This window comes from Mustela lutreola, chromosome 8 (assembly GCF_030435805.1).
Source record: "Mustela lutreola isolate mMusLut2 chromosome 8, mMusLut2.pri, whole genome shotgun sequence".
NCBI lineage: Eukaryota > Metazoa > Chordata > Mammalia > Carnivora > Mustelidae > Mustela > Mustela lutreola.
Window position 1 is genome coordinate 67,237,612 of NC_081297.1, and position 25,526 is coordinate 67,263,137.

General features: G+C 41.2%; 1 pseudogene; it reads right to left on the reverse strand.

Moving 5' to 3' along the window:
• Positions 1-21,654: 21,654 nt before the first annotated feature.
• Positions 21,655-25,278, reverse strand: LOC131839775 (bifunctional methylenetetrahydrofolate dehydrogenase/cyclohydrolase, mitochondrial-like; annotated as a pseudogene).
• Positions 25,279-25,526: the final 248 nt, after the last annotated feature.

Sequence of the window (25,526 nt, forward strand, 5' to 3'; positions counted from 1 at the left end):
AAAGCTATAAATTTTTGACACTAGGATGTAGGGATTGAGCCTCATACCTACTACAATGTTGATTTAGCTATAGTGACATCTAGTAGTTTACATGGTTGGTTGAGTATGTGATACAGGCTGTTTTCTTTCTTTCTTTCTTTTTTTATTGTGTTATGTTAGTCACCATATAATACATCATTAGTTTTTGATGTAGTGTTCCAAGATTCATTGTTTACCCAGTTTTCCATGTAATACGTGCCCTCCTTAATACCCATCACGGGGCCAATCCACCCCCTCCCATCCCCTCCCCTCTAAAACCCTCAGTTTGTTTTTTGGAGTCCACAGTCTCTCATGGTTCATCTCCCCTCCTTCACTTTCCCTTTCCTTCTCTTAATGTCCATGTTATTCCTTATGTTCCACAAGTAAGTGAAACCATATGATAATTGACTTTCTCTGCGTGACTTATTTCACTCAGCATGATCTCCTCCAGTCCCACCCATGATGATGCAAAAGTTGGGTGTTCATCCTTTCTGATGGAGGCATAATATTCCATTGTATATATGGACCATATCTTCTCTATTCATTTGTCTGTTGAAGGGCATCTTGTCTCTTTCCACAGTTTGGCTATTGTGGCCATTGCTGCTATGATCATCGGGTACATATGGCCCTTCTTTTCACTACATCTGTATCTTTGGGGTACATACCCAATAGTGCAATTGCCAGGTCATAGGGTAGCTCTAGAGGTAGTTTTCTATAATGATTTGCAAATCTGCATAGGAATTTTAGGTCATTTTCCTCAGGGTGGTGGAAAGAGACCTGAGCTTAGGGGAGAAGCCCTATCTTACAGTCCAACATGGCCATGTACCATGTACCATGACTTTAGGCTAAGGTTGCCATAAGAATACTGGACATTCTGATAAATGTGGATTTCAGATAATGAATACTATTTGGGATGTATTTACACCAAAATATTATTTGTTATTATTTGAATTAGATTTAACTGGGTATCCTTTGTGTCTCTCTCCCCTGCCCCGCCTACATCTAGCAACCTTACTTTGGGCAGGTCATTTAAACTCTTGGAGCTCCAATTTCCTCATCTAAAAGATAGAATGCTACCCACTTTGGAGTGCTGTGCTTAGAATCAAATGGGGTTCCAGCAGCAAGGGGAGACTTTTTCTCTACCTTTTGAGGATCCCTGGCTGGGTCCAAAAATTGAACCAGCAAAGATAGGTTAGCAGGAGAACATCATACAAATTCCTTTAATACAAGTTTCGTGTGACATGAGAGCCTTCATAAGGAAATGAAGACCTAAAGAATCAGCTAGACCTGGGTTTTGTTTTTTTTTTTTTAATGACACACTAATTTATGTGTTCTACACAAACATCTGCCATCTTGCCCATCTTCCCATTTTCTCCCCTAGAGTAGGAAAATTAACAGTGTAATACATAAGGCATCAAAGAACCATTAGGATGAAATTATAAATGAACCAGAGGGCCTTGGCTCAATGGGCCATGCCTCCGCCCGCTGCTCAGGCCACAATCCCAGGCTCCTGGGATTGAGCCAGTATCCGGCTTTCTGCTCAGCGGGGAGCCTGCTTCCCCTCTCGCCCTGCCCGCCTCTCTGCTGGACCTGGGTATTTTTTATCCTAGTTTTGATAAGGAGTGAATGGTCATGGAGGACTGTGATAGATTCAAAGTTATGAAGTAAGTGGAGGAAGCTGGAGAAACCAGCAAGGCCTGTTTACTAGGATTCTTCTCCATGTCCCTGTTTCAGAGGTAAGGATACTTCTTTCCTCTGAGTATAGGAAGGGTACCTCTCCCATGAGGGTTCTATGGCCTATTTGGGGGGAAAGGATGGAGAGAAGATCAAAGTGACTTTCCTGTTTCTGTTTTCTCAAACTCCTTCAGCTTAAAGTATTTGCTATGCCAAGGGTGCCATATTTTAGGGCAGTGTATCCTGGACCCCATCATTACAATCGCTGACATGATTTAGAATCTATAATCCTGCGTACTCCTAGAACAGTTCTGAATTGTTAAGTCTGTGTTATATAGGACAAATTTAGGTGTTAATTCTTCTACTTAATAGATGTGTGTTCTTCATATCCATAATATAGGATCACAGTGCTATCTTCCTCAGAATGTAATTATGAAGCTTCAATGAGTTAATGACTGTCAGGTGCTTAGCTCTGCGCACGGTTATGTTATAGGTGCTTGATAAAGAAACTTGGTTACTACCGCAGTTGTACAAAGATGATGTAACAGTCTCTAGGTCAATCAGGAAGACTTGGAAAGGAATCATTGAACTGAGGACCCTATCTGGAGTGCTCTCTCTGCACTGGGTGCTGATGGGTACTATCTTCTCCTTCCAGTAGGTAATCAGAGGAGGACAGAAATTGGGAGTTTTAGTTTAGCAGGGAAAGACATTTACACCTTTCCCTGGGTACATTAAGAGATAGAACACCTTTGTGAACATTTCTGAAGAGTCTAAAAAATTTCCCGACTCTTGGTGCCTTCAGTAAACGCAGAAGAAATCAACAGCTGATGCCTACATTTTACCGCAGGCAGAAACATCCCCATAAACAAACGGGGGCGGGGTGGGGGGGGAGTGCGCAGCGGCCCTACATGTATCACTAGCCCGAGGCTAAAAGGCTCCCCGTGTATCAGATGAAACAGAGGCAGTCTGGGTGACAGCACTGGCGAGGGGCGAGCTGGCCTTGCCCCCATGCTCTGGGTCCTTGAGCACAGAGGGAGAAAAAGGAATGAATCAAACAGCTCGCCAGGGGAGTTTCAAGAGAGGCTCGGATACCTTTTAATAGAGGAAAGCCGTAAGATGTAAGCACACGGAAAGAAATAAGAGCTAGGGAAGAACGGCAGCGGGGTGCGTTTTGAACAGCTATTGACCTGGTGTAAAAACTCTAAGTATTTGTGTAGCTGCCTTTCTTGCAGTGTAGGCTTTTCAGGGACTCCAAAGACGTCATGGATGCGGGGACCGATCAGCAGATGCAGCTGGGGTGGAAAACCGCTCCCCGCCAACCTCCCTCTCAGAAGCCCTTAGCGCAACTTGCCTGCCACGCCCAGCCCGCGCACCCTGACGCCCAGGCAAGTGTCCTCCGCCGCTCTCCTCTCTCCAGATCTTTCAAGCGCCTTCTTTACCAAGTTTCTCCATCCGAAGCTCTCACAAGCCAGTTTCCATGTTGCTGCCTTGCGAGTCGTTTTTAAACATTGGGCAGGTTTCACTGCTCAAATAATCATGCGTCTCCCTGAACCAAGGTGCTGGACCCAAGAGTGGGATCTCGTATCTGTTTGTAGGGTGAAGAGCGCATTGACGTCGATCGAGATCGAACCACATGGTGTGAGCTGACATAGAAGACGCCCCTTGGGAATGACCAATTTTTCACTTTTTTTTTTCAGCTGAAGTATTTATTTCATTTCATGTTTCTTTAGCGGTGATCAAAGCTTGTTAGTGCAAATGCACAAGTCAACATTTCTTAAAAAACCAAAAACCAAAAAACAAAAACAAAAACAAAACACCCCAAAAGCAAAAAAAACCCATAAAACCCACAACTGCTTTCAAACCTGAGAGCCTGTGGAAGTCAGCTGTATTTTCTTATCTTAAGGTAAATATTTGCCTGTGTGGAAGCCTTGTTGTGTAAACCCACTGCAGAGGCAGTGGCAAACAATTCCTGGAAGCCATTGGCTGGGTGATGAAAGAGTCTTATAAGTTGAAAAATAAATCATGCTCTCTGCTAAAAGCATATATTTTCCCCTTTTCTTACATTAGGTTCCCGTAGAGCCAAATCCAAGGGTCGTCTAGAAGCCTCCTGCATTCATTAGTTTGGTTTCCCTGGTGACTCTCTTTAGATCACCTTGTCATCCCCAAGTCGCTTTCAGTTTGCTCTTTTCTCGTTTTCTCGTTCTTTCTCTCAGAAAGCTTACATAGAAAAATCCATTGCTAGAGAGCATGTGTTGACTGTGTCCCCAACATGGGGTCTCTCTGTGGTCTGGAGTTTGGGGAGGTGCAGATTGAAGAGTGGGGGTGGCAGCCCATGAGGCTGACCTGGTTAAGCAGGATGGAACCCGATCAGTCATCCCATCCCTTCTGCTTCCACCTTCTGCCCTACCAGCTCCTTCCATTGCACCCAGGTTTAGACAAAGGCCCTTTCTTGAAAGAGCATGGATTTTGGAGTCACACAGAGCTGTCTTTGCATCCTTCTACCTTGTCAGCCAGGCAAGGCATTTGGTACTGCAGATCAGGGTTTCTTTAGCTGAAATGGGAGTAGGATACCGTGTGCCCCACTTTCTCCTGGCCAGTCTTAGTTTATGCTTTGTGTCCTGGCACACTTATGCATAGCGTCTCCTTTCAATGTCTCAGTTGTCCCAACTAGGTTATATGGTGACCCTACAAAAGGAGGCTAACTCCTACCTCCTGTTGTTATGATGAGGGTGGCATTTTAAGTGGCTACTGTAGTGTCTGGTACATAGATCCTCGAGATGGTCCCTTTTGTTATTATTAATAATGATTTGAAATGATGCCCCCACCTGATCTAAGTGGTTTCCTTGATATGGTGAGTTCATACACTAACTTGGAACAGAAAAGTTCATTTCTGTTTTGCGTTCTGGAACCCATTTAGATTTTATGCTTTTCATCAGAAATGGAATTAACTCCTACCCTCCTTTTTTTTTAGGACTCCAGTTAAATGTAAGACTTACCAAAATGAATTCACCAAAGTCAGAAACAGTAATGATCAGCTTGGGTTGAAAAGGAGAAGAGAAATAAGGCACATTTTATTTCATTTTTAACAGGGAAAAAAAAAAGTGCTATTTAAAACAAAAACAAAACAAATAAAGCATTCCAGGGAAAGGTGGAATTCATCACAGGGTAGATTGCTTTTTCAAAAGTAATTCCCCTCAATGAGCTCTTTGGGTAGAGGTGAGAGCTGAACACTCTGGTAACAAAGCCCAGAAGTCAGAGATATTTAAGAAGATGGGTAAGGTGTCCTAACAGAGAGTGGGGAGTCCAACTGATGCTCAAGGTAAAACATACATTTGAAAAATAGTGGAAATGGCAGAGGAATTTATGGGAATAAGTTTGTTAGGGAGAAAACCAAGGTTTGGCCCAGTTTTTTTGTTGTTGTTATAGTTTTTTGTTTTGTTTTGTTTTATGGAGTCCTGAACCAACTGTCAGACCTATTAACCTCACCCAGGTGCCAGGCCCTGGACTAGACCCTGGTACTGTGGGGATGGGGCACAAGACGTACAGACTACTGAGAAGGAGACAGACACATGGGCAGTGGCAGGACTATGGTACTGCTGTGCTGTGTAGGTTAGGATGGGCTAGTTGCTGTAACAAACAGCCCCCAGCCCATGACTCAGCTTGGTAGACAGTTGTTTCCCTCTTGTATCCAGATTCATGAAGGCAGTCCACAATCTCCATGTTCTTGGAGTTCTCTTCTGGATCCTTGGCATCTCATCAACAGATGGGAGAAAGAGACAAATGAGTGTTGCACAGGAAGGTTTTTTTGGGGTTGGGTTTGGAGGTGGTCCCCACAAGCCATTTGTCAGAGCTTAGTCACATTGTCTCTGCAGAATGCCATGGCTGGGTAGCCACTTTCTGGCAACAATTCTACACGATGGAAGGGGAGTATTAGTTCTTTGGTGAACAGTCAACTGTTTTTGAGACTGATGACAGACGAAGAGTATAAGAAAGCTCAGAAGAGAGATAAAGCTAATTGTGTGTATGGTTGGGGAGGCAAGGGATATTATAGCAATTGATGGCTTCCCAGAAGAATTGATATTGAAAATGAGTTTTAGAGAAAAACAAGATTTAAGTCAGGAAGGCAGTGGGAAAATACAATTTAAATAGCAGAAGCAGCATGTACAAAGGCACTGGGGTATTCATTCATTTGTCTAGCCAACAAATCTTCATAAAATTACCTTTAAGGTGCCAGAAAGCATTCCAAATGCTGGAAATGCTGCTATACAGAAGATAGACAAGTTTTTCACCCTCATTACCCTATATTCTAGTGAAGGGAGATAAACTATAAACAAACCAATGAAAAAGTACACAACTTGTTATATGAGGGAGAACTGTATGTCTTTCAGTAGGATTGGAGCTAATGGTGTATATTGAATGTGGGGTCAGGAAGTGAGAAATGCTGAGATTGGAGGACATAGAAATGGCCAGCCAGGAAAGGGCCTTTCATTCATGAAGGGGTATCAGGAAGATGAGACGAGCTCAGCTTTAATTGTGGAAAGGTCTTTTCTTTTCTTTTTTAAGATGTATTTCTATAACATCACAGAAAAAAGCCAAAAAAAATTGGATTTCTACTCTGTAATCTTTTATTAGACAGTAGTTGGTGCAATTTATTAACTTAGTGCTATTTGATTTATGCATTTCAGTTGTTGTCTTCACTATTTCCATTTCTTACATCCTCCATCTGTCTTGGTCGGGGGTGTGGCCCTTGATATTGCCTGACTAGGGAGCTAGAACATGACAGCACAGGGAAACTCCTCAGAGCCTTCTGTTGGCCCCCACCACCATCTCTGAGCCAGGCTGGAGCACGAACCACTCTGCTGGGTGCTCCTTTCTTTTTAATTCTTCACATTTCACTTTCTTTCAGCTTTCAAATGAGATGGCTCAACATTCTTCCTGACTAACCTGGAATTCTAACTAACATCTTCTATTTTGAACCAAAATTTAAAAAAAACTTAATAGCAACGGATAGTTTAGAACTGATTTCTATTGTAATAGAAGTGTACAGATATATTTGGGGGACTAGGAAAGAAAAAGAATATTGAAGTAACAAATGTAATTATCATCACACAGAACAGCTTTCTTGAAGATTAGAACTTCAGTCTTCATATGTTTTTAAATTAACTTATAAATGATGTGACTTAAGGTGCCTATTCTCTGATTACAGCTTTGTGTGCAGCTGTGGCTCCCGGCATTTTTAGCATGCAATTTTATAGTAATGCTTTGTAATAGGAACATGGCTGTTTCTGAAAAGATTTAAAGTATTTCTCAGAATAAATATGACCATCAGCTAGGCAGGAGACTGTTAGAAAGAGAGTTTGATTTCCTAAGGTGTATCATTAATACCAATGGCTTTATGTTTAAGACCTTCTCCCCTTGGGTAGAAAAATGGAACCACAGTAGTCAAGGCAGAACATTATGCTTGTCATCTTCCGGATTCAAATGATTGGGCTTTAACCTCAGTGTAATGAAATTTCAAAGACGAACTGAGTTGCCAGAGGTGCAGCTCCTTAGAGCATGGAGAGAGGAAGGAAAAGCATCAGAGAGGCATTCCATGATTACTCTACTCCACATGTTCTGCAAATGTGACAGATGCTGCTGCTAAGGCAGGGATTAAGGTTGTGGAGCATTCCCTCTGGGCAGCGGCAGAAGATGTCACTGTGGAAGGAGCTGGGCTCCTACACCTACCCCTTGGCAAAGGAAGGGAAGCAGGAAGTTTGGAGACTAACTTGTTTCCTTAGTGAAGTCAGCCAAATCTAGACAGAAATCAGAAGCCTGGAATAAACAGTCCTTCAAAGTTCAAGTTATCTAAGAAGGAAAATTGTTTCCATTCTGTTGTGTGTTTTTTCTAAGAAATGATGTGCTAGATGTGAGTATGAATTAAAAACCAGTGTTATCGATTGCTTATTTATTTATTCAGACTCACACTTATTGAGTATCTACAGTGTGCCAGAAAGTAGACTTGACTCTAAGGATCTGAAGATGAATACGGTATAGTGTTTTACCTTCCCAGGCTCAAAAACCCAGGAGGAAGTCATTTAAACAAATAAGTTTAATTTGATAATTAATTTATTATCATAAATAATTAATTTAATTTGATAATTGATAAATGCTAATAGAGGTATGTACAACATGCCAGAGGAAACCATGCTAAAACCAGCTCAGTGAATTTGGAGAAATTTTCATAGAGGATATGATATTTGGGTAGATTAAACTTATCTTCCCTTATCTATCTAAACTCCAGTGAAAATCAATAAACATGAACAGATTTTCTAGTTCAGCACTTCTTCTTTTTGTTTTGTTTTGTTGTTGTTTTTAAGATTTAATTTATTTATTTGACAGAGAGAGAGAGAGAAAGCACAATAAGCAGAGCAGCAGGCAGAGGGAGAGGGAGAAGCAGGCTCTCTGCTCATGCAGGGCTCAATCCCAGGACCCTGGGATCATGATGTGAGCCAAAGACAGCTGCTTAACCGACAGCCACCCAGGTGCCCCAAGTTCAGCACTTCTTCTTAATTGCCTAAGCCACAAAGGACAGGAAAACAGTTTCCAAACCTGGCACTAATCAGATTCACCTGTGGGGCTTAACAAAAATTCCTGTGACCTTTAAACATATGAAAGGACTCACAACCACACTCACAATAAAACAAATGCAAATTATTTGTTGGATGGTAAAAATCTAAGACCTAAGACCCATTCTGTTTGTGAGACTTATAGGGGAAACAGATCCTTTCATGTACTGTTGGTGGGAATGCACACTGATTCTAAGCAGGGGCATATGGCAATATATTATACAGTAATAAAGTAAAGAAGCACTTATTCTTTGGCTGGGCAATTTCACTCCTGAAAATGTATCCTAGACATATACCTGCATAAATACAAAATAATACATATGAAAGTTATTCATTGTAATGTGCTCGTCCCCTTCCTTCCTTCCTTTCTATAATTTAAAAATATTGGAAATAATTCTAATGAGCATCAATAGAGGGCTGGAGGATAAGTCCAGCTACTCTGTGGGGCACTATGCAGCCATGAAAGGAATGAGGAAGATCTCCATGTACTGATGTGAAATGCTACCGGAATACTCTGTTAAGTGTAAAAAGCAAAGCAAAACGAAACAAAAACCAGAGTGAGGAATAGTGTGTGTGATACTACTTTTGCTCAAGAAGGGAGGACATAAGAATTTATGTATTTCTTTTCTTAATTTTGCTCCCCACAAACCACTGGAAGGTTAAATCAGAAACAAATAAAAATGGTAACCTATCTAAAATTTTAAATAATCTCAAAGTTAAGAAAAATTGCAAGTCTGGTGCCAATAATTTTTTTCAGAATCATATAGAGTAAATTGCTGAAATGGTGATTCCTTCACCCCCCCAAATTTAGTGTGCGTTTCCCTGAAACATGTTACATTCATCAAATCAGGACATTAACATGGAAACATTGTAAGTCTGGAAACCCTAGACCCCATCCAAGTTTCAGTCTCTGAGTGTACTTTAGAGCAAAAGAATCCTTGCTGAGAATCACTGCTACATTTAGTGTCAGGTTATTAAGTCTCCTAAAGTCTAGAAGCGTTCTAAAATTTTTTTAAAAAAGCTTTTTAAAATTTATTTGTCAGAGAGAGAGAGAGAGCATAAATGGGGGGCGGCAGCAGGCAGAGGGAGAAACAGAAGCCTAACATGGGGTTCAGTCCTGGGACCTTGGGATCATGACTTGAGCTGAAGGCAGATGCTTAACCCACTGAGACATCCAGGCTTCCCAGTTCCTTACTCTTTGCTCCATGACCTTCTGAAGGTTTTGAATATTGCTGACCCATAATGTTGAAGACTATCCCTTGGTTTGGGTTATCTGATATTTCCTCATGATTAGATTCAAGGTTGTGCATTTTGGGAGAAACATCACAAAAATGACGTGTGTTCTCATTTCAAAATTTCAAGCTGTCCCATCACTGATGATGTCGACTCTGATCACTTGATAGTTATTCTCTTTCCCTTCGTGATTAATAAGTAGGTGGCAGGAAGGGACTTTTGAGAGTGTGTAAATATCCTGTTCCTCAACAAACTTTGGATTAATTAATTCCTATCATGGTTTCCTATTCTATTCATGGATTACAGTTTTTTACTAGCATTATTTTGAGGCTCAAACTATGCCAGATTTGACTAGTAAGAGCCTCTTCAAGATGGTTTCTGTGTCTTTCTGAGATGATTTTGTTATTTTTGGAGTACTTCCTTGCTTTCTGGCACAAGGTGTTCAAATGGACTTTCCCTGCCCTAGCCCTGGAAGTAGTCACTTCTCCAAGGATACCGGATCTCTTTTACTGGAGAATGAGGTTTAGAAACTAAGATTTATGTGCTAGCTGTGCTTGCTATTATTTTGGCATCTCCTCTCAGGCCATATCAGTGGACAGATGAATGTACATATATGTTTGTGTGTGTATAAATTTACATCTATATTTATTTCTATATCTATGAATATATTTTGAAAACTGAGGTCAGATTAATAGCTCCAGTTCCTATTTCATATCCCAGCATTCATTCTAATTTTCTCCCTTCCTATGATTTGTTACTTCTTTCTCTGACACAGAATCATCTGGCTCCCATTTTCCTCAATAGATTCACTTATTTGCCCAATCCACATTTTTGCAATCAATCTCCCGTCTCTCATTTGCTTAAAGTAGAAGCTCTGTATTGTTTAATTTGAATTGGAAATTTCTATATGAACATGTGATTTAAAAATATACACGTGTTTATTTCCTCCTACCTTTATCCATTGAGGGGGGCTTAGAAACACTGTAGATCCAGGGACAGTGAGTACCCCTAGCAAGCAGATTTTGGTTTCTAGGACTCCTAAGGAAAATAGCTGATTTGGAGTCTGGGTGAAGGAATGAGCCTGGGAAACCTTGCTGTGCTAGAAAAAGAGCCAATTTAAAAGGAGTCTTATGGGACAAAGGTGGATAAATTTGAGCTTCAGAAAGAATGAACACAATGGGATGAAACATGCTGACTATATAAATCTGTAGGTCTATAAAATGATACTCAAAAAAGAGAAAACCAAAGACAAAACAAAACAAACAAAACACCATTTTTCACCTAATCCTTAATCTGAAAAGTGATAATTCAAGACAATTATTTACTTTGCCTTTCCAGAAGGAGCAGTTATGAGACAAATCTCTTGCTTTTCCTCTCTCCTTCTCATAAAGGTTATCAACTGATAAATATAGAATGAATGATAGAAATAGAAAAAAAGTCACCATTTTTAACCCCTAATGAAGGAACTGACTAAGACAAGAATCATCCGTGGATGATAAAGCCATTAGGTGATATACTGATGGAGAATGAGGTACTGTAGTGCAAAGTATTGCTCCACAGATGATCTGATGGTTTAAAAAGAAAATGGAAATTTACAGTGGAGGAAGGAAGCTATCTCTGGTTCACCAATAATGGTTCAATTAGATATGATACACCTCACAGTGTGTTGCAATGTCATACAGCATAAATAATGACATCTTGCTTAAAATGTTTAACCTGGATGTAATCCAGCCTCTAGGTCCAGACTCTAGTTCATGGGGAATGCATGAATGAGTGGAATAAACCACATGACACTACAAATACAGAAAGTGGGTCATTCTGAGGGATACCTGGCCTGGTACCCTCAAGTCATGCCTAAGAATGGGGCAGGGGGAGGATTGTTTTAGGTTATAGATGACTAAAGAAATATAACAACCAAACGTTATGTGATTGGATCTTGGTAGGACTAAACTGGGAGAAATACATATTTTTGGAGCAATTGGTGAAATTTGAATATGGATTAGGTATTAGATAATAATAATAAAGAATTATCATGATTTTTCAAAGCAGTATAATGGTATTGATTTTAACAAGGAAAATATTATTTTTTTGATGTCCATGTAATTTCTTTAAAAACCTTTAGTAAAAAAATTGGTGAGGCAAGTATGATAAAAATGTGAGCAACTGTTAATCTAGATAATAGGCATATGGGTGTCATTATACTCTATTTTTCTATATGTTTGAAAATATTCATTATTAAAAAGTTAAAAATAATTCTGATTCCCACTCCCCAACCCAGACCTACTGAATGAGCCTAACCCTCAGTTGGTATCTTATTTTATCAAGTGTGCTATCTCAGTGAGGGGCTGGATGAACAAATGTCCTTTTCATCTGTGTAATCTCCTTCAGTGAATATTGGTCAAATCCCTACTGAGGGTCAAGTACTTTTCTAGGTCCTAAAGAATCCGCAATGAACAGATACAAGGGATCTTAAACCCATGAACTTAGCATCTTGCCTTCTCCATAGTAGGACTCTTTCCAGCAACTCCGTCTCCCACCTGGATGGCCGTGGGCCCATCTCTATGTGGTGACGCCTCAGTCCCCTCCTGTGTAGATGGAGGCAGATTCCCCACAGAGATGCTGTGAGGATTTGTGGTGACACCTGCCATTGACTGCGTGCTTACTATGGGCCACCGTGCCCCTCCCGTGTGCCCCAGGCATGTCTGCTGTCTCCTGTGTTCTCAACGTTCCCACCTGCCCCCCACCCCCGTTACTCATGAGCAACTAGAAAATGGAGGACGCATAAGCATTTTGAAAAGAGCGCGCTTTGCTCTTTCTGCTCCCAGCCCCTTAGAGAGGCTGCTTGATTGCCTCCTGAGTCCTCAGTTAATAGTTTTAATCTCTCTCCAATTACTTAATCTCTCTAAACCTGAATTTCCTCAAGTTAAAAAATGAAGACGAAAAGAGGACCTCCCCATGGGCTGCAGTAAGGATTAAATGAGATAATGAGTTTTTGCTTTCATGAGTGGCGAGTCAGGAATAGTTCGCAAAGTCTGGGGCCTGAGGCCCAGCTGCCTGTGTGGCAGGCTTCCCTGTGCTCCCAGGACCCCCATCTCACCCCTCTTGGTCTAAAGGAGGGGGGGATGATTTGGAAGGAGCAGCTGGGGTTCCAGGATGACAAATGTCATTTTCAGTTTGTGACGGGAACTCCTGCTACGGTCCAGGCTTCCCACAGCGAGCCCTGGAAAACATCAGTGAGAGATGGGGAAAACACAATTGGATTTTCCTTCTCTCATTATCTATCACTGCCTTCTCTAGTCAATAAATGTCTCCCAGCTATTGCCTCTTGGCGGCTTCCTTGGGGTTTAGAGCCTGACACTTTAAGTTTTAATGAGGAATAATAGCCACATTTGGCCTTTTATCCCCTTTGCCCAAAGCCTTATATTTGCTTTCTGGAGGAAAAATAAAAGTGTATCATGTTGTCAGTCTTGGGCTGGACATCAGATAAAAACAGCCAAATTGAAACAAAATGTTAGCAATAGGCTCTGGGGTTTGGGAGTGAGCTTCCTGGCTCTGAGGCCCTGGGAAGGGTGGCTCCTCACAGAAGAAGGAGCGTGGCTCTCTCTTCCTGCAAGTCTTAAACGGCCTATTGTGACAGAAAGCCATTGGGTTCTAGTCTCAAGTTCTGTCCTGTCTACATTTTATTTCTCTTCATGGTGCTCATCTGCATGTAGGATGTGTGTCCAAGGACTGGGGGAATCATGCTGTGCTCCTTCCCAATGGTGAAATCCAGGAGAGAGCTTATGTATTCTACAAGGGTCTTTCTCTCCTTAAAATTTGAAGCAGTACCTGCAATTTCATCTGAAGGGATGAAAGCAAATGATGTTACTGCTTACACTTGTAGGAACACTTTATTACTTAGAGAAGTAAAAGATCTCAGTCTTCATGACATCCCTGCAGTTGGCTGGCAAGGAAACATTATTCCAATCTTATAAATGAGAAAATAGACTTGGGGCTCGAGCAACTTACTTTGGAATACACCATAGTCCATTTTGCCTCAGCAAAATAATCAGACCAGGGGCGTAATACACACCCTAAATGCACCCTGGTATCTGGTGGCTTTGAAAACAGAATCTTTGCTTGGATGGAAGGAAAATAATATTTATGGAGTGCTTACTGTCCAGCGCAAAAGGGTAAGTCAATTTGCCTGTATTCTTTCATGGTGGGTGACCACCTTCCTGGGTTGTTGTGTGTGAATTATCCCCACTTTACAGATGAGAGAACTGAAGTTCAGGAAGTGTATGTGGCTTGCCCTACTGGAAGTTGGGGATGGATTTGAACTTGTCTTCTTCTACTCCAAAGCCCAGGACAGCCAGGGATCATGGAACACAAGTCCTGGCTAGACTTTCCTAGCAGGGTCATTGTAGCAGAGCTTCCCTTAAGCAAGGGTGGTCAAGGCTGGGTGTGGCTATACAACTCAGGCCGGACTGTCCAAGAGCCACAGACCTTTATGGAGATTCGTGGAAATCCTTCATTAATGTCCCTGTTGACAATGCAACGTATTTATGCTCCAGGCCATATTTCTTCATGTAGTCGTCAAATCATTTAAAAAGGCATTTAAGTAGGCCTATTTATTAGTTATGCTCCATCTGACTGATAAACACAATCTGTTGGACTGGCTTGAACTAAAAGTGTATTTATTATTAAAACATTACTGAAATATAACCAATTTCCTGGTTTCTTGGGTTTACATGGAATCTCATGGTGTTGATAGATTATCCATTCTGATACTTAGGCTCAAATCATTTTGTCTCTCTTTGTAACTCGTGCTTTGTCATGAAGTTTGCTTGGCCAAATGGCAAGTTAGATATCCCCACAGAAAACTCTTTTATAACTCCATATATATATATTTTTTTTTCAGAAGAAGACAGAAGTTATAAATATGCCTGGAGAAGGAGGCTGGGAAAAAAATTTACAACTCTTGATAACTTTGGGCGAACCGTGTACAACATCAGAGAAAGGAGAAAAGTTATCTTGTGGGCAAATGAGTATGGTTGTTGGTTGAAAAGTCAGCACGGGGAGGGGGTAAAAGTCCAATGGATGAAAAAAAGTTCCCACTGAATCATTTTTCTTCAAAGTTTTGAAATGTTTGATTTATGAAGGTAATATATTTAGGTAGTTGTGGCTGAATCGTGTTTTTAAAAGGACGCTTAGGTAAAGTTTCTTTCCTGTTTAGGAATTCTGAGCTTAGGAAGAAGTATAGAAGAAATTTGTTTCCATCCTCTTGATAGAGACCCAAAAGGTGAAGTGACTTGTCTAAGGACACACAGCTGGTTGGGTCAGAAGCAGAATGGATGGGGTCTCCTGACTCTGACTGGGCTGAGCTCGCCTTTGTAAGAAGTAGGAAATTAATATGTTGGTTAATGGGAAGTTGCTGCACCTGAGTGGTCCCTACTCACAGGTGACTGATTATGTATATATTTATAATGTTACATACCTGTAAAAATTAAAACAAGATGAGGGACGCCTGGATGGCTCAGTTGGTTAAGCAGCTGCCTTCAACTCGGGTCATGATCCCAGCGTCCTGGGATCGAGTCCCATATCGGGCTCCTTGCTCCGCAGGGAGCCTGCTTCTCCCTCTGACTCTGCCTTCCACTCTGTCTGCCTGTGCTCGCTCTCACTCTCTCTCTCTCACAAATAAATAAATAAAATCTTTAAAAAAAAAATTAAAACAAGATGAATATATATAGAGTATGTACAGGTGAAAGCCTACCTTTTCCTGTCCCCTTCTGGTCTCACTTCCCAGAGCTCACCACCAATAGCCCGGTCTATAGCCACCGGATTTTTCTATGTACATTTAAAACTCTTCCTTCTTCCCCCAAACACACAAAATTTACTTTTATAAATTAAAATTAAACTGTTTACATATACATAATTTTCTGTTATTTGCATTTCCGTAGCAAATTTAAAAAAATTATTATGATGTATTTTATAATCTATTTCAAGAAAATAGATCATGGGTTTCTTCCCATGTCAGTATATATAAGGCTATCTCCCTTCCTTGTGTGGTATTCTAGTAGGTAGAACAGAATTTATGTAACCAGTTTTCTACTGGTATAAACCTTGCTGTACTCTATTGCCAATTTTTTAAAACTGCAAATCATGACCATGGCATATTTTATTAGCAGAGTCCAACACCATCATCCAACCTGCCTCTTCCCTCCCCTTGCAGTTTAAGAGTTCCTTCTACCCACCTCTGACCATCATTCAGTTTTTGGTTCGATGTTTCCAGTGAGGTATTAAAGTCACTATCAGCATATGCTGGGCACAGGCAACACATAGCTCTAAAATGCAATGTAATTTGTGCTCCTGTAGTGACTCAGAGTTTTGCAGAGCTGGAGGCGCATTAAGAATATGAAAAGCCATTAATCTGTAGAAGTCAGGCAGTGCTGGTTATCAGAAGCTTGGACCAAGAAATGTCAAGATCAGTCATCAGCAAATGTATATCTGAAAAGTGCTGCTACTAATTCTTTCTTTTCTTTTCTTTTATTATAAGAGTAGAGGAAGTTAGTGTCTGAAATTAATAAGCTTAAAAAACTCTACATATTATCCCTTATGTCATTCATAATTCAGCAGACATTTATTGAGTACGTGTTCTATGGCAGGTTCCATATTAGACCTGAGGCTTCAATGAACATCACATGTGGCTTCCACGCCGAGGTGCCCCAGACGCTGATGCTTGAAAAGACAGTGTGTTCTTTTGTTGGTATTTGATGCTTTGTTAACACTAAAAAAAGGGAAAGAAAGAAAAAAGACAAGATGAACATGAAGAAAGAAGAAGAGGAGGAAGAGGGGGAGGGGAGAACTTCCTTTTGAACGCTGTGTGCCTGGGGCAGTGGTTTGCATATTTCAGTGGGTATCAGAAAGGCTAGTGTGCTGTATTCAAGCTTCTTGCCTAAGTTATTAAGGAAGGAAAGAAAGAAAGAAAAAGTAGGAAGGAAAGACAGGAAGGAAGACAAAACCTCAGCTCACAGCAATCTCCCCTTTGTCTCCCCAGTGCTTCCCCTTGCCACCCACCCCAAGGGCTTTACCTGCCTGCCCCACCCCCAGCCACTCTCCAGGGGGAATGAGGGGCCACATCTGCAGGAATTCAGGCTCTTTGATTCTCTTCGCCTGCTTGGTTTATTGGACTTCCCATGGAATATATTATTGTAGCGAGTCCCACTGCTAAAAAGCAGCACAAACAAACCAACTTTGAAAGACACTGGCCTAAAGGATGAAGCCCAGGCCCCTTAGCCTGGCATTTAGGACCACCCCCCTGTGTCATCTGGCCCAGCCCCTCCTTCCTGATTCCCTTCCAGCTTCTCTGCAGTGGGAACCTCCTCTCTTTGGGTCTTCTTTGGAAGAGAAGAACCAAACACCTTTGCCATCTTGCTGCTTTTCCTTGTGACAAGCGCACCCAGTCGTTGAGCCCTCAGCTCCAGACTCCCCCACATTCTACCTCCACCCCCGCTGGGGTGCCAGCCAGGGCAGCCTGCTAGGCTCCTGCTGGAGTCATTTGTATGGGTGTTAAAACCAAACTGAGGCCCTGTGGCCTGAGGCCTAGGGGTTTAGACTCTGAAGTCAGAGCCCCTGGGTCCTTCCTCACAGTGTGACTTTGATGAGCAAACACCTCAGCTTTGTGAGCCTTTGATTCCTCACCTGTAATCACTCCAATTTTATAGGGTTACTGTGGGGATTAACTCTCTCCAGGGATTTCCCATGGACCCTGAGGAAAAAAAAAAAAAACAAAAACCTAAAGCCATAACAAAGCCTCCCGCCCCACCCCTCAAGGTCCAACACAGTCTGCCTCCCTCCCACCTCACTGCCTTATAGCTTCATTATCTTCCCTGCCTCATCTACACTCTTCATTGCTCATTCCTCTTGAGTTCTTCCTTAAACATGTAAAGCACGCTCCTACTCCAGGGCCTTTGCACTGGCTGTTGTCTTTTCTGGGAATGTTCTTTCCCTCAATATCAACATTGTTCCTTCTCATCTCCTTCCATAATTTGCTCAAATGTGGCCTTCTCATTGAAGACTTCCCCGGGCCACTTTATCTAAAATGACCCCCCCACCGCACCCCTGCCACCAACAACACAGCAATGGAACTCTTTCCCTCTTTTAGGTTTGCCTCCTCTGCCATACTTAGTACTTATTACTATATAACTCTATAATTCACCTATTTATTGTATTTTTTGTCTGCCTAGATTTTATCTCTTGTTCACTCCAGCACCCAGAACACTGCCTGGCCACACAGTGGGTACTCAGTAAATATTTGAACACACTAATGAATGATGAAATAGATAAGGCAGAGAGATCATTTTGAGGGACATGAGCTTTGGATGATTTAGAGCCTCTGTTTGCTTGCTATGTAGCCTAGTTGTACGCATGTGGAAAATCAGATTTAGAGGGAGTCTCAAGGACTAAATTCACAGGTGTTGTTCTGCCTTCATTTTTTTTTTTTTAAAGATTTTATTTATTTATTTAAGAGAGTGAGAGCAAGCGCACAAGCAGGGGCAGAGGGAGAGATAAGCAGACTCTCTGCTGAGCAGAAAGCCTGATGCAGGAGTCAATCCCAGGACACTGGGATCATGGCCTATGCTAACGGCAGACGCTTAACTGACGGAGCCACCCAGGTGCCCCATCCTATTTACTTGTTTGCAGTGAGCCACACCTAGCCTAGTTTCAGCTCCTGCCACTGGGGAAAGGAATCCTCTTCCTAGTATACACATCTGTGTGGGAGCCCAAGGACTCCTCAGGAGACTGACTGAGGCATGCAGACCAGAGCAGAGACAGCTGGTTATTCTGCAAAGACCCTTCTCATTTATGATTCATCTGTATTTATGGTTACATTGGTGTAAAGAATAAGGAAAAGTCAGAAACTCCTTTCTTTGGTAGGTGCTGGAAAACTGCTGTAACTTTTTACTCTCTGACTTTGGTTTTTCTGTTCTGTGGGGGCTATGACCTATGCTTGCGAGCCAAGAGAGCTTCCTTCCTTTCATCATTTCCCCCTTTTGAGTTACATGTCTTCAAGGTTACAGACCTTCTTTCACTGATTTTATTGTAGGTTGATCTTCTCTAAGGGACCTATTTTTTCCTTTTTTTTTTTTTTTTTTTTTAGATAGGCTCCTTGCTCAGCATGTAGCTCAATGTGGGACTTGAACTCATGACCCTGAGATTAAGACGTGAACTGAGATCAAGAGTCTGATGCTTAAATGACTGAGCCACCCAGGCACTTCAAAGGACCTATTTCTTAAGGCCCTTGGGAAAGTGATTCAAATGTGATAGACTCCCATGCTCCTTTCAGCTGAGGGAACATGCTCATAAATGCTTAAATAAGATGGTGGATGAACACCTTTACCACTGGAGCTAGTCTGTTTTTCATATTGGTAAGTATCAATCCTTATCAACCTCATAACTTAAGTGAACTTCATTGATGTCTTAGCTCATCCCAGTTGCTATAACAAAATACTACTGCCTGGATGGCTTATACACAATGGAAATTTATTTCTCACAGTTCTGAATGCTGGAATGTCCAAGATCAAGGTGCCAACACGGTTGTGTTCTGGAGAGGGCCCTTTTCCTGGTCCATAGGCACTACTTCTCTTTGTGTCTTCACCTGGTGGAAGGGGATAGGGACTTCTGCAAAGCCTTTTCTAGAAGGCTCTGATTCTATAAGACAGATTCCTCATGACCTAAAGACCTTTCCCTTTCCAAAGACCCCATCTCCTAACATCATACATAACCTTTGGGGTTAGGATTCAACATATGGATTTTGGGGGCACAAATATTCATGGCAATAAACACAGTTCTATCTGATTAGACTCAAAGAACATGGGACCCCCATTTTTAAACGACAATCATTTCGTGCACAGTAGGTATTTCATTCACTTCATTGTCATAGCTCTCTTCTCTCTAACCTGCCGTCTGGGTTTCCAGGCTGACATTTTGTGTGAGAAACAAAATTTTCCTTGGCTTGTCCATTCATGACCATGCTGTCTCCTGCACCTTGCTCAAAACTTTTACTGACCTTTCCTCTATATGTGGCTCTATGACAGTAGCCAGCTTTGGCTCAGACTGAATGAGTTATGTATGGATTCATAGCTGTTGATATCTGCTTAAGTCACGATTATTATTGTAGTGACGCTTTGCTCACTACAATCGTGTAATTTCTAATTTTTTTCTTTTTGTGGTGGAAAAAATTAAGATTTGGGTCTTAGCAAGCTTGATGTTCATAATCCAGGAGTGTTGTCTATAATTACTATACTGTGCATGAAATCTCCAGGACTTAATAATCCATTAGTTGCAAGCCTGTACCATTAAACAACATCGCTCCTGTTCTCCCTCCTCCAGTTCCTGGTAACCACCACTCTACTTGCTGTTTTAATTTAAGAGTTCAGCTTTTTAAGTTGCATGTGTAAGTGAGATAATACATTATTTGCCTTCCTTTATCTGACTTATCTCACTGAGCATAATACCCTCAAGGTCCATCCATGTTGTTGCAAATAGCAGAATTTCCTTTCTCATGGGTGAATGATGCATATACATAAGCATATAAATCACATCTTCTTTACCATTCATCAATGGACAGACACTTAGGTTGTTTCTGGCTTATCTTTTGATGATTCAACTAATAGGGTCCAGTAGCATAAAGCAGGGTTGGGTTCTGCAAACTCTTTTGTATTAGTTTCATATTAATGATTTGAAACTACTTTAATAAATGTGGATGCCTGTTTGCTGGTCATGGAAAATAGCTGAGTGAGTTTCTTCCTGCACACAAATATTGATGTCACACACTGTATGTGGCCTGTGTGGGTGAGGCATCCTGTGATCACACCACTAACGGTAAGACTAGTCTTTTTTTTTTTTTTTTTAAGATTTTGTTTATTTATTTGACAGAGAGAGAGATATCACAAGTAGGCAGAGAAGCAGGCAGAGAGAGAGGGGGAAGCAGTCTTCCTGCTGAGCAGAGAGTCCGATGCGGGGCTTGATCTCAGGACCCTGAGATCATGACCCTAGCTGAAGGCAGAGGCTTAACCCACTGAACCACAGAGGCCCCCCAAGACTAGTCTTTTTTCTTTTTTCCCCCACACCACTCAGAAGTGTTTTATTTAAGAAAAATGAAGCAAACAAAAACCCCTTTAAATCAGTAAGTCTGATTAAATTCAATATTAACTCAAGTTCTCAAAAACCCACCAGGGAAAGCCTCACAGGTATATTAAAGAAAAGCAGGCAGCTGCTGACAAGTCTTCAGTGGAAAAGTCAGTTGCACACTTATGCCAGGTGCTCTAATGACATCAGGCCCAAGTTTTGTTTTTCAGAAAAAGGTTTCAAGATACACCAAAGAAACCACATGGACACCCCCAACAGTACAAAGATGTGACAATGAAGTTCAAGGATATAGGAAAAACCAAATATGACAATACACACCAATGACCTATAAAATAAAATAAGCCTTTCAATCCTGGAAAAAAATGGGAAACTTCATAAATGTAACACATAAAAAGAGAATTAACCCCACGTGGAGCAACCCTAAACGTTTTTCAATGACTAAGCCAAAGACGGATGACAGCTTAGGGCACCATTAACGTGTAGTTTTTACATACATATGTATGTAAATTAGAGTAATTTTTTTTACTCAATTAGCATTTCTTCCTTTTGATCATTTCCTTAATTTTCTCTAGGAACATTTTTCCTTTGGTTTGGCCAGTTGAACTCAAAAGTTTTGGAACCTAAAGTGAGTATCAACTCTTACTGGAATACAAGTTGGGAAATGCAATCCTAGAAAAAGCTAATTTTAACTGAAGTGGCTCGACAAAGTTAAGCATCCATGCTCAACGTCACAATGTTTGCCATGTTAATCAGTAGGTGAATGGCTTCTCTTGTCTGCATCACATGACCCAGAATGATATTGGCATTATCTATGGTGAGGTACTGCAGAACTATGCACAGACGCCCACCTCTTTAAGCTTTCAATAAATACAACCATTTTAAATCATTTAAAACAAATTCAGTAAAATAAATAAAAAATATTGCTTTTCTATTGGCTTGTTTTGTCTCTCGAACTAGCTTGGAGTGGTATTCATGTCAGAAAACACAACAGTTAATTAGTTGTTACTCCAAGCTCCTTGGGGTTCAATACTTCCTGCTCTTCAAGCCTCAGCACCTTTTTTGCGATAATAATGATATTCTTCATTAAGATTGCTACTGTCATGGGTCCAACACCCCTGAGACTGAAGTGATGTCACTGGCTTTCTTTCTGACTCCTTCAAAATCCACATCTACAATCAATCTAGGGTTAACAAGTACGGGATCCTGAAGTCTATTTATTCCCATATTGGTGATTACTGCGCCTTCCTTTTAAAAATTTTTATTTTATTTTATTTAAATCCAGTTAATTAACATATAGTGTATTATTAGTTTCAGAAATAGAGGTCAGTGATTCATTAGTCTTATATAACACCCAGTGCTCATTACATCATGTGCCCTCCTTAATGCCCATCATCCAGTTACCCCATCACCTCCCCTCCCACCCCAGCAGCCCTCAATTTGTTTCCTATGATTAAGGGTCTCTTATGGTTTATCTCCCTCTCTGATTTCATCTTGTTTTATTTTTTCCCTCCTGTCCCTTATGTTCCTCTGTTTTTTTAAAAAATTCCACATATGAGTGAAATCATATGTCAATTGTCTTTCTCTGATTGACTTATTTCACTTTGCATAATATCCTCTAGTTCCAGCCATGTCATTGCAAATGGCAAGATTTCATTTTTTGTTGGCTGAGTAATATTCCATTATATATACCTATATGTATACATCTCACATCTTTATCCATTCATCTGTCGATAGATATCTGGGTTCTTTCCATAGTTTGGCTATTGTGGACATTGCTGCTATAAACATTGAGGTGCAGGTGCCCCTTTGGTTCAGTACATTTGTACCCTTGGAGTAAATACCCAGTAGTGGAATTGTTGGGCTGTAGGGTAGCTCTATTTTCAACTTTTTGAGAAATCTCCATACTGTTTTCCAGAGTATGTCATTCCCACCAACAGTGTAAGAGGGTTCCCCTTTCTCTGCATCCTTGCCAACATTTGTTGTTTCCTGACTTGTTAATTTTAGCTATTCTGACTGTTGTGAAGTGGTATCTCATTGTGGTTCCTATTTGTATCTCCCTGATGCCAAGTAATGTTGGGCTGCTCCCTCCTTAATTATATCTGTTGTAATCAGTTTTGGACTTCCTGTATTAGGGACCACAATATCTGCCAGAACTGTATGTTTGAGAGCATATGGATGAGATATTATAATCTCATTGCCTTTATGTCATTCATGTGCCCCATCTGTGTGTAGTAGTATTGCAATGGGCATTTCAACATTTTTGATCTTCTTGCCACAATCATATTCTTCCCTGGGGTTGGAATGCCAGTTTGCTTAATTATTTCCTAGACACTCCATGAGGTCATCAGTAATATGGAATACTGGTCCATACAAATTTGCTTTACATGAATGACATGAAAGCCATCAATATCCTTGTCTGGAGAAACAGTATTACAGATCTCTTCCTCATCCATGTGATCTGGAAGAGGCAGCTGAACCAAGGAGGCCACCACTTATGTTATCATTATTTAGTTTATGGATTCAGTTCAACAGTTCTTCCTCTGAAACTGAAGTCAGTTTCACCATGGTGCAGTGATTCCCATATCTGCAGCTGCCCTGGTTTTGTTGAGGCTGGAGGAGTGACTTACGGGTTGCTCACTAACCAGAACCACACTCCTAACAAACTTGGCAGCATGTGGCCCAATGCCACCCAATCTTCCACCTCCCGCCGCACTTCCTGCTTGATCTGCTGGGCAAGGTTCCTTCCAGAAATGAGAACAGCTTCATTTTGAACTATGGAAAGGGTGATGGAAAAGCCAGAAAGGCAGAAAGGATGGTGGTGGAGGTGGCAGCCCTTTGCAGGCTGGTGGGGGGTGGGGGTGGCCAGTGAGCAGTGGCGGTGGGGCAGTGGGTGGTGGGCAGCCGGTGGCTGATGTGGATATGGATGATGCAGTGGCCATCACCTGTTCTGGTGTCCACGCCAGGCAAGACTAGTCTTCAGTCAACTCTGTTAATATTAAAATAATTATTACATGGCTGTTCTCCAAATGTAGTGATTCTAAGTTTAATAATTCCATTCAACCAGTAATTTTTAAATTAAAGCAGTGGTATCCCAACTGTTTTAATTACATCCCTCATGAATGAAAAAATGTATCTGCATATTCTCCCAATCCATATGGACTTATTTATAAATTATATACCCATGCCAGGATACCAATATGTTATCGTATTAGAAAGCATGAATAAAATGGCAATTTTAAAAGGATGACATACAGATGAAAATTAGTGACTTTTTTCTTTTATTATTAATTGCTAGAACAATGTCACTCAATTATGATGATGTCTCTTTAAGCTGCTTCCTTTTAAAAATACCCTGGTAATCCTGATGGCTTCATGCTCCCCGTAGCTAATACAACAAGCACAACACAAACTCAAGGCAAGGTTCATAATTAACAAGAAGGGAGGTAAATCCATATTTTAGGTAGTCTTTCTATTAAGTTTAAGCTTGGAGGTTGACTTTTGGTTGGATAGATCAGAACCTTGCTTTACCTCATAACGTGGCTGATAAAAAGCTTTCCTGTCTGAAGAATCAGAGATATGCAGGCTGTGCCATTTCTTTTTTGTTTACTTATGCTTATTATCTAGGGGATTTGTTTTAAATTCTCTCCATTTTGTGAAAGGTAGTTTAGTTGAAATCAGATGGTCTATGCACTACACCCACCGAGACACATCTAAACTCCAGCATGGGGCCACTGGGGACAAGTGAACAGCAACCACAAAAAAATGTGTCAGCTCCTTGCTTAGGGAACTTCCACTTCCCCCAAACCCCCAGATACCTAAAGAACCACAGGGAGTGCCCCAGGCAGGTCACACCTGGCAAGCTGACCAAGCAGGTGAGGTGCTTGTTACTCACTCTCTTTCTCTCAAATAAATAAATAAAATCTTTAAAAAAAGAAAACAAAACAGGGCACCTGGGTGGCTCAGTTGGTTAAGTGACTGCCTTCAGCTCAGGTCATGATCCTGGAGTCCCACGATGCAGTCTCACATTGGGCTCCCTGCTCAGTGGGGGGTCTGCTTCTCCCTCTGGCCCTCTCCCTTCTCATTCTCTTTCTTGCTCTTTCTCTCTCAAATAAATAAATAAAAATCTTAAAAAAAAAACAAAAAAAACCAAAAAGGCAAGTCTGGAAGCTACTGGGCTTGGCATTTAAAAAACAAAACAAACAAAAAAGAATATTTAAATAGTAGTGCGGCACCTGGGTGGCTTAGTCAATTAAGCCTCTGCCTTTGCTGGAGTCATGATCCCAGTCTTGGGATCAAGTCCCACGTGGGTGTGGGGGCGGGGGAGGGGGTTCTTTGCTCAGCGGGGAGACTGCTTCTCCCTCTCCTCGCCACCTGTGCCCTCTCTCACTAGCTCCATCTCTCTCTCTCAAGTAAAAAAATCTTTAAAATGAAATAAAATAAAATAAAATAAAATCTCCTTAAAAAAATAAATAGTAGTAAAACTCAGCTCATTTCATATGCTTACATATAAATGTAGATACAAGTGCATCCTGTCTTCAGGACCCCGACGGTACACAGACTCCAGGCAGGAAAATACTTGCTACTAACTCACCCTGGAAAGTTCTCTGGGAACCATTGCTGCTTATAAATGGACATCCCAGAAAACTTCTCAGGTGCCAGGTGCTTATGTCATAACTTCACAAGTTTGTCTTAAACATACATCCTGTACTTTTTTTTTTTTTTAAAGATTTTATTTATTTGACAGAGATCACAGGTAGAGAGAGAGGCAGGCAGAGAGAGAGAAGAGGAAGCAGGCTTCCCGCTGAGAGAGCCCGATGTTGGGCTTGATCCCAGGACCCTGAGATCATGACCTGAGCCGAAGGC